Source organism: Sphaeramia orbicularis, chromosome 12 (assembly GCF_902148855.1).
Source record: "Sphaeramia orbicularis chromosome 12, fSphaOr1.1, whole genome shotgun sequence".
Lineage (NCBI taxonomy): Eukaryota > Metazoa > Chordata > Actinopteri > Kurtiformes > Apogonidae > Sphaeramia > Sphaeramia orbicularis.
The window spans coordinates 34,244,572-34,254,607 of NC_043968.1; positions in this window are offsets into that span (position 1 = coordinate 34,244,572).

Sequence of the window (10,036 nt, forward strand, 5' to 3'; positions counted from 1 at the left end):
TTTCTGACTGACAGGTGCCTCCCATGGGTCTGGTGTTTTCTCAAGTCCAACCAAGATTCATGAATATTAGTGCAGTAGTTTTTCATGTGTCTCTAGACAGTTTCTAACATCCATGTAGTCATAGTTTAGTCTTCAACCCTGAGGAGTAATGCAGGTAACCTCAACACAGGCCTCTTACAGCTGTTATTTCAGGCCGAGTAGCAGGTAGACTGAATCCTCATGTTAAATCAGCGGAGTGTCGCATCAAACCAGTACATAAATATATCAGTGGGTAGTTCATGCTCAAGCTCTGTCTTAACGTCTGTCGATCACACCCCACTGACTGCTGCATTGTGAATAGAATCGTCCGACCCCCTGCCCTTTAGCCAGGCAGCAGCTGCTCCAGCCCTGAGCAGTTAGCCTGTTAGCCTCCTGCTAGCATCTATAATTACCAACTATGTCCTTCCTGCTAATCTCGCTGTTGCCTAATATGGAAAACAGCTGCTCCAATCACATGACAGCTCCTGGTTACCATGGTGAGCTAATTATCTCGTCAATGACAGCAGAGGAAGAAACAGTGTGTGTGAAGAATGTGCATGTATTAGAGCAGATGTGAAAGTGTGTGCGATGACAAACTGACATCTCCGTGTAAACAAGTCAGTGGGAGCTGACAACAGCACATGAGGTCCTTGTGTGTGTTTCAACACCTCGAAGTCTGACATTTACAAGGTCTTGTTTATTGTTTGTTAGGACCTCCATTAGGTGTGTTAGACTTAGCTCTTTGTGGGGTCTACCTTAAAATATTTACATCTAAAAAAACAAAACATTTTCTTAGGTCCATTTCTCAGAGCATTAAAAAAAAACAAAAACACAAGATGTCACAGTTGATTCAAATCAACACAACCAAATTCATCAAATTATCAAATAACCAAATATCAATAATATCAAAGAAACAATCCATCATATATAATAATCAGTGCATACATTAATCCAGTGGTTCCCAACCTGATGACCCCATTTTAACATAAAAAATTTCTGGTGACCCCAGACATTAAAAATAGAGACTTTTTTTTTTTTTTTTTTTGCTAAAATTAATTTTTTTCCGATCATGTAATAGTTTGCTATACTATGTTGCTAATAAACATTAATTTTAGATGACATTTAGTCTATATAATGTATATTATTATGGACGGAGGCAGAAAAGCCAGGTGTAGATTACTGCACAAAGTGAGAATATGATTTTCCTTGGTCAGGATATGTACAGTCAGTCCAGCTTGGATTTACAAGGCTGACAATTAATACTGAACAAACAAGAACTCAAACTATGAATTATGAAAGAGCTGCAGCATCTGAAACTGACCACAATGAACATTTGAAAGATAAACAGTACCACAGTGCTTCAGTTTCAGCTTCAGTTTGTCATGTCTTTTATGGATTGGGATTGTCTCTGTCAACTCACCATATGTTTTTTATTTTTAAGTTTTTGGGTTTTTTTTAATCAATTACTAGCAATTTCAGGTGTCCCCATTTGAACTCCAGGTGACCCCACGTGGGGTCCCGACCCCAAGGTTGAAAAACACTGCATTAATCTGTTGAGCAAAACACAATAACCTAGTGACACATTACCCTCCAAATTTCCATGCATCCTACAAATATAATGGTACATGGAGTTTGTTGTTTGTTTGTTTGTTTCTAACCTTTAAAGACCTAGAACTAAGAGATTTATCGTTATTTATTATTATAAAATTATCCTCTGTTTTTCGTATTTTTTCCCTATATTTACTTTATTGATCATGTGCAATTCATAAAAGCTCAGAGTAAATTCAAAGGTTATTTTCTCAAAACAGAGAAAGCCATCATCCTACCATTTGTCAAAATATAGACTAAATTGGTTTTACTGAAGCAATGTTTCAGAAAACGCTGGTGTTTCCATGTTCACTACAGAGCCTCTGAGTGTCCAAATGGGTCTTATCTGATGACCATGAAAAGCTGAATTATTTAGCTGAGTTATTTAATGCTACATCTATTGATAAAATTACTGCTTCAAATAGCATTAAAGATTTTAGTGGGTGCTTTGGTTTGCCTACAGCTGTTTAGGTTGTTGAGGATGGAAAATTGATTGATTGATTGATTTGCTGACTGATAATTAATGAGAATTTAAAGAGCAAAATAGATTAACTATATATAGAAATTTAGTATTTTTTCCCCAAATATAAACATTCTTGCATTTAGTAGGTAACAGTGAAGGGCTACACCAAAAATGTGTTATGCATAAGCCATATACAGTACCTTCAGTCTTCTTGTAAACACACCCTGGGATGGATTCACAAATCACACTGCTGTTTTTATATGGTTCAAGCATCTGCCTTCACCCAAATGCACCTTATTGTTCCATTATATATCTGGGCTTTACCCACTGATTGGCTGAGAAAGTGTAACATGACTGACAACTGTTGAGTCAGCATCATAAATATCCTTATGGTTTGTATTTAATTCTCTAAAATAAAAGTTTATGTGCTTTGGTTAGCATGCAATGAGACATTTATGTCAACAGAGGAAGCAGGACACCTTCCACAGAGTCCAACATGTTTCTCAGGTTGATGCTGTCTGGAACCTCAGTCCTAGACTTCACTGAAGGGTACATAGATGTCACTAAAGGCACCTTAATATTTATACAAACAATTCAAAAATTCTATGTATAATCCAATATTTTAATGTGGGCTGCTTTTATTTTTATTTTATTGTATTTCTCTCAAATTTCATCTTATTTCTTGCACTTCAAAAATTCTATGCATAATCAAATATTTTAATGTGCGCTGTTTTTATATTTATTTTTATTTTATTGTATTTCTAATCAAATCTTAATGTATTTTAATATTGTATTTTTTTCAATCAATGTGAAGCACTTTGGGCTACAATTTCTGTATGAAAGGTGCTATACAAATAAAGTTTATTATTATTATTATTATTATTATTATTATTATTATTATTATTATTATTATTATTATTGTTATTATTATTATTAAATGACCCTTGCCCTGCAGGATTATTGCATTTTGTCTGTCTGTCTGTCTAACAGTCTGCAGCTGTAAGCCAAAACCTACAGCAGACTCAAAGATTTTACAGAAGAATGTATGTACTAGTACTTCTGTCACATTTTTGTCATTTTCCTTTAACCCATAAAGACCCAAACCTCCACCAGCGACCAAAGGCATCTACTTAACTATAATGTTTAATACCTGTTGATCCATTAATCCTATCAATACATGTAAATAACTGGCATAAAATACAGTTTGTCATCTTTTCATGGTCATAAGATATGACCCATTTGGATGTTCAGAGGCTCCATAGTTACCGTGGAAACACTGTCATCTTCTACAACATTAATTCACCAGTAAAACCCATGGAGTTTGATCAATGACAGTAGATGGAGACACTTGTTTTTACACTCAGTTTTTGATATATTTGCTGAAAAAGTAAATTTTTCTTCAGTTTTCTCTGTTGTTGATAAAATAACCCTCAACTTTAATCTGAGCTTTAATGAACATCTACATAATCAGTGAATTAAATATAGAAAAATACAAGAGTTTCACTGAAAAAATGTAAAATGCAGCAGATAATATGTAATAAATGGTGATAAATTACTTAAAGGTTAAATACACAGAAAAATTCATTTGAGAACTACCTCAAAAGTAGCACTTGGTCTTCATGGGTTAAGATATGAGTGATTCAGTGCAGTGAATATGATCATACATCCTGTGTTAGATTTAACACTTTTTGTATTTACACTAATTTAAACAGCCAATACTCTGTAGGACAACATTCATCTACTTGCTCAGTTTCTTGCTTAAACACAATATGATCCAAAACTGAAAGCACACATTAATGTCTCTTACACTCAGTCTGATAATAGCATTGGGTGAAATTACATCCACTCTACAATCAGGAAGTTTTGGCACAAATGATGAGAAAATCACTTCCAAGGAACTGATTTATGACAGAAATATGTTTTGTTTAGTGTATTGACAACATAGCAGAGTGATTCAGTGCAGTGGATATGATCATACATCCTGTGTTGGATTTAACACATTTTGTATTTGTGCTAATTTAAATGGAGCTATTTACAGTCTGAGCTCCAGTTACCATGACAACCTGCCCTGCCGCTTCCTGGCTTGTTGTCACATGTGATGTCACATCCTCCTCCTCTGTAACATTGCATTCATTAGCACCTGTGAGCTTCTGTTGTCATGGAAACCCCTCTTATTCTGTGTCCTCAAACTTGCAGGGACCAAGCTGTGGAAACCCTGTTTCACATGGTGACCATTTATTTTAACTGTATTAAAACTGAATCTTTAAAACAGAATTACATACACTTATATTTTTCAATTTTCTGAAATTAGTCAAATTTTTCTGAGATTTACATGATCAAATAACTTGGCAGTACTGTACTTTAAAGATAAACAATTACTTCTTCCTCAATACTTTTTTTAACCCATAAAGACCCAGAACATTTTTTTTGTGGCAACTTCATAAATGAATTTTCTCTATATTTAACCATTACCAAGTGATTTATTACCATTTATTGTAATATTATCTTTTGCATTTTTAAGTAAAAATTTGGTATTTTCCTATATTTAATTTACTGATCATGTAGATGTTCATAAATTCTCAGTAAATTTACAGGTTATTATATATCAAAACAGAGAAAAGTGAAGGAAATAAAATTATTACAACTTTATGGGCAACAGTGTATATTGCAACTACATCTTGAAGCACATTCCCTGTTTAGAGCTATATAGAGTATTAGAATGTGCTGTATCTAATGCATATTGCTCTATGTATCTTCATGGAAATGGTATTTGGTCATTTCCTTAATCGGGACTTGCATTTTCTAAATGTCTAACATAATTCATAGGGAGGCTAAAAATGAGCATAGTCATCCAAATCGATTACATTATGGCTGCAAGGATAGAGATGCATTGTTTCAATATTTTTTGACAATGCCAAAAAACACAATTTTATGTTGTAGTTTTTCCTTTAACAGGTGACTCTACACCCACTGGGCTGTAAACAAACGACAGCGATGCTCCACGTGCAAGAACTTGCTGCTCAGGCCGAGACGTCTCTCTGTCAAAACAATCATTATGATGAACTGGAATGAACACACACCATTTTGTTTTGCAATATTACCTTCTGGAAAATGACTTTGAGCATTAAAAGAGCAGTGGATCTTCTCAAGGACAAGCAGGCAGGAGTTTTACAGTAACATATCATGCATCATAACATTTGAAACAATTTTTATATCTCAAAAACTATAATAATGTAACAGCTTGTGGTTAGCAAGTAGTGAGGTCAAGTTAAATAAATAAATAAATAAGACCTCTGCTGAGTTAAAATGTTACAGAGCCAACTTGAATTCACCATATACCTCACATTGCCACACAAAATGAACTGAACATGTTAGGATGAACAATAAAACTGTTTTATTAATAATAATAATAATAATAATAATAATTTTTCCACCACAATAAAATTTAACAAAGGCTCACTAGAAAAGTGTCAATTTCTGTGTTCTGTACAGTAGATACAGTACGTTGTAAAACTGGCGCATTAAATCCCCCCCACCCCCCCAAAAAAAAAAAAAAAATTCATCCAAACATTTTTCCACATTATGTACAGATAAAATCCACAATAAAACCCGGCTGGCAAACACCACAGAAATACTGCGCAGCTTCACGCTAACAGTGGCTAATTTGCAAAGACCTCCTGATTGAAGCTAACAGGACACAGCTAGCAGGCTAACTGTCTAGCAGGGTAGTGAGGCAGCAGGCTCGTTTGGCTACAGCTGCTTTCACATTTAAGCAGAAAATGTATTTACTGAATGCTACCACTGTCAGTTAAAGCAGACTTGTTCCTGTGTAACTGCAGCCTGTTGATTATAATCCAAAGTAGGAAATAAAAACATCCTTAAATCCTGTCCTTTTGATCCTCATTATTTGAAAGGCGGCTGCTGCTTCGTCATGTATCTTATATCTCTAATTAAGTGTCATACGTTCCATCTACTTGTCTGTTTGAGCGGCTAGCTTACAGCTAGCTTTGTAAAGGAATGCACTTTGGTAGAATCGACCAAATGCCCTGGGTGTTAGTCAAAACAATGACAACAGTAATAATCATAATAATAATGATAACTGAGCAATCTGAGGTACAAACTTGAAAAAACACATTAATGCTAATGCTAGCAGCTAGCCAGAGCACCTCTGCAAAGAGCTCAGTGCAACTGTAGCAGATAACGACTAGCTAGGTGCTACTAGCAATCAGTTAGCAGTAGGCTAGTGTTAGCTTCACGGTAGAGAGAATGAACATCAGTGCAGCAGCTAGCGCCTTGACGCCAGTGGTCAATCGGCTAGTGTTAGCTTAGCCCTGTCGTCAACAAGATCGACCTTCTGTCCTGAGGTGACAAGTGGCGACAGTTGGCTGATATGTGTCTGTACATTGTGCAGCCATGTTGCACAACCCTCTCACTCCACAACACACACATACATTTAAAGGAGTCAGTGCTAATCAGTTTAAAGCTACAATCTGTGGTTCAATCTGATGCTAAGCTGGTTCTTTCATTTGTTTTTAGCTATGTAAACATTGTGGAAGGCCATTTGTACCAGGAAAACACAATAAGAATATTGACAGTTTCAATCAGTTAGATCTCTTCGTTAGGTTATTATTTGGTCACAAGACTGCGTTAACAGAAACTCTTTCAGAGTACAGCTCAGACGCCATGACCAAAGTATTGCACCATTTCTCTAATGTTCATTGTCACAAAATCACAGTGCCAATCCACCTTAAGGGAGAGGAACTGAAATGTGTCCGAAAGGGGGATTTCAACACACTTCGCAATACTGACAAGATTGTTTTGTTTTTTTGTTTGTTTTCTACAGCGTTTTCAAACCCTTGATTTTAAAAAAAGAAAGAAAAATCAAACAAATATCTGGTATCTCTGGCATCTTTGTGTAAAACTTAAAGTGCAAATCAAGACATTTTCCAATTAATTATTAAGCATTCCTGTATTTACTGTCAAAACATTTAGTCTATTTTATCTACAAATGTATCGATTTAGCACAGAAACATATTTTTAACTTCAATTCACCAGCATATGATTAATTTTGCATTTTTTGATGTGACAATCTAGACTCAAGGCATAAAAAGCATTGTAATTTTAACTCATTAGTGACTTGTAAATGGCTTTGTTCAACATTTCCTGGCATCAATGACCCACATGAAAATATCTACATTTCACTTCTCCTAAAATTAATCCAGCATCAACTAGCCGTCACCCCATGATAGATTTTTGCATAAAGTCTGGATTAAAAACTAAACTAGATTATGATGTCTTAACCATGGTTGCCTATCAATAGAAATGGGTGTTGGCACAGTCTCAACTAACCTCTGAACATATCTCAACTCGGCGTTAGTTGATGTTTTACATATATTAGTATGGATGCTGGAATGACAACTGGGCATTAGAGGTTAGAGGTCGTGGAGGTTCACAGGGATTCTTTGGGCATTACTGGAATAAGCCAGGAGCCAATTAGCACTCAGAAAAGGGCTGCTTGAACTCCCCTGAGATCGTAGTGAGTTACCCCGACATCTTACAGGAAAAGGGACTTTGTTTGTTAAATCTAGCTATGTTTCCATTGTAGATGTGTTGTGTGTGTATGTGTGTGTGTGAGTTGGGCGTGGCATGGCGATGAGATACTGAAGGCACAAAGTTACGACTCTCAGCACTCCGTCTCACTAAAAAAATACAAAAATAAAAAACACAATCAACCAATCAAATCCTTAGAAAACAGACAAGCAAAAAAAAGAAAGAAAAAAAAAAAAAAATCAGAGGACCCCCCCACCCCCCAAAACAAACATCCTCCTCCCTCAGGTTCCAGAACAGGGCGGAGCTTCCCCTGAGATGGGCGGAGCAGGTAGTGTCTGTGTGTTGTACATTTTCACTTCCGTCTGTGCATTAATGTCTTTGTCGTCCACCTTCTGTGTGCTACATTACATCACGGTCACCAGGCAACGGCACAAACAGTCAACTGTGAGATCTTCCTCCTCCTCCTCCTGCTTCTTCTTCTTTCTGTGGGTGAAGCCAAACTGCAGAGTGCGTTCAGATACAGCTTTGTGAATGTGTGTGTGTGTGTGTGTGTGTGTGTATATGTGTGTGTGTGTATATGAGGGAACGAGCTTTGACAAAAACTCTGCATCACACATACAACCTGACACACACATTCAAGTATATGTTATGAACTGCACATTATAGTAAATATGTAAATTAGATTAATAAATATTAAAGTGTACAAAATAAATACCCCCCCCTTCCACAAAAAAAAGAAAAAAAAAAAAAGAAAAAAATCACATTACTTCATCCATTTATCATCTCCTGACTTTTGATCACCACTATATGACCAGTCACTGCAGTGGAACTCCACTAGTATTTAATGTGGTTGGCTTTGGTTCACTTCATTTCAGATCATATCTTGTCTAAACATCTGCTGTCAGGCTATTACTTCAATTGGTATGTTCATCAGGTGCTGGAAGAATGCAAATCATAATATATACCAAGTTCTGTTGTTAAAGTTACAGGTTTTATCAAGTAAAAGTGTTGTGTGTTTTCATTAGGGCCGTGACAGCAACGGTTCATGTTAAGAAACTTTTCTTTTAGTCTACACCATTACAGACTTATAGTTTTATCAAAAAACAAATATCTATCTCACCTTTCTAGGTGATTGTAAATTATTCAATTTTTGTTCAGTTAGTGTTATTTATTAATCAACTTCTGAATTTGAATGGATTTTCTTTTATATTCAATGTAAGGATATCTGAATTCAATTTGCTGCCTTCGTAGCATAACAAAATAATGCTTTGTGAATATTACAAAGTTATTACAGTTTAATGTACATTACTGAAAAAAGCCAAATTATTTTATAGCTGCAATCACACCTGTCTTTCCGGCAAATTAGGGGATAAAAACATTACTTAGGTTTTATAGAACATATTAACATGAAAATCATGTGGTATCTACCTTTGGTGTAGATACTGAAGGGAAAAATAAAACATGAACTCACAAATTCATTTGTCTCAAACTCTGCTGCGTCTCAGTGATTATTTCCTTCTGCTATAAGTCTTTGTCCTCCACATTTTCACATGTAAAACACTAGTTGAAAACATAGTCATTAAATCTTCAGGGAACAGTTTCCTGTCTAACCTGCATGTCTCTGGAGATGTAATCAAATCAAAGTGACACAATTATTAATCCAGGACTTTCTGCTGACACATGCTGATGACAGAACTAATGCAGGAAACATTAACCTACTTTTAAAACATGGCAGTACAATAATAATGTGCTTCAGCATCAGATATCATTGAATCACAAGTGTTTCTAGTTTAAAATGATAAAACACTTTGATTACAACTACAGATTTGGAACTAGAGCTGAGAGTCTGTGGAACTGATTCAATCCATCTGTCACACCTGGGTAATACTGGCCAGTAGATGGTAGATAAACAGCTCCAGGTCATTCCACTCACAGAGCTGAACTATATAGAAGTGTGCACAACTGATGTTTCAAACAGAAACACAAGATAACACTTTACATGTGGTCATAGATTTTTCTAGAATAGAAAAAATAAATAGTTGGGCTTCATTCACTTGTGATGCTCAGGTAACATTATGCCTCAGAGAGTCATGTACAGGAGCCATGTAGATACACTGTTCTGGGATGGCTGGTGCACAATAACCAGTAGCATCACATGGATCAAGGGATTTAACTGGTCTCCTGAATATTTACATGGAAAACTAATGAAATGATGTCCACCCAAATATTTTTTTTCTCCTATATTAATTTTCAACAAAGGCTTGCGTGAAATGGCTTTTAGTGTGGGTGCTGAAAACTGGCCTCCTAAAGCTAGATTTTTGCATTTAAAAGCCCAATTTCATATTTTTGCTCATTAAAATAAAATAATATACATCAAATAAATTACTTGTCTGTCTGCGCCCATAACCTTTAATATGA